This window comes from Pocillopora damicornis, chromosome 2 (assembly GCF_964200805.1).
Source record: "Pocillopora damicornis chromosome 2, jaPocDami1.2, whole genome shotgun sequence".
Taxonomy (NCBI): Eukaryota; Metazoa; Cnidaria; class Anthozoa; order Scleractinia; family Pocilloporidae; genus Pocillopora; species Pocillopora damicornis.
Genome location: NC_142671.1, coordinates 19,849,957 through 19,850,556, shown reverse-complemented (window position 1 = coordinate 19,850,556; position 600 = coordinate 19,849,957).

The window sequence follows — 600 nt, the reverse complement described above, 5'->3', positions numbered from 1 at the left end:
TTATTTTCAGTGCGGTTATAAAATGTTTCACAACTTACTAACTGATAGAGCAAATATAAAAACGGTTTAACTCATTTAGTTAAACTTATTTATTGATATTGTTTTTTGTCTAGTCGAATGTTAACAAATTATCGGTATGAAGTGATAAACATGTACCAGACAATAGGTCGCTTTTAGACGATAATTACATTGTCTTGATATATAGAAATGTTAATAAGCGTGGAACGTGTTACAGCAATTATTCATTTATGTTATTGTTACTGTGTGCAGCACAATAAAGTTTAGTTTCTCCGCCTACTGCAAAGGTTTTATTTTACTTTTATTGTCTTCGCTATGTATAAAAGGGCACTCAATTCCACAAGTGTTATCATTACTTTTATGATTCATTCCATGAACGATGGCCGAAACGAAAACGTACAACGAAGTCTTTAACTATCTCCGCGATAACGAATATCCGATCGATTTTTCGAAAGACCAAAAGAGAAACTTGCGCAAGAAAGCGCTAAAATATGTTCTTGAAGATGGTGCGCTTTATTTCATTGGCCAGAAAAAAGGTGAGCCTAAAAGATGGGTTCATTGCCAAGACGAGCAGCAGAAGAT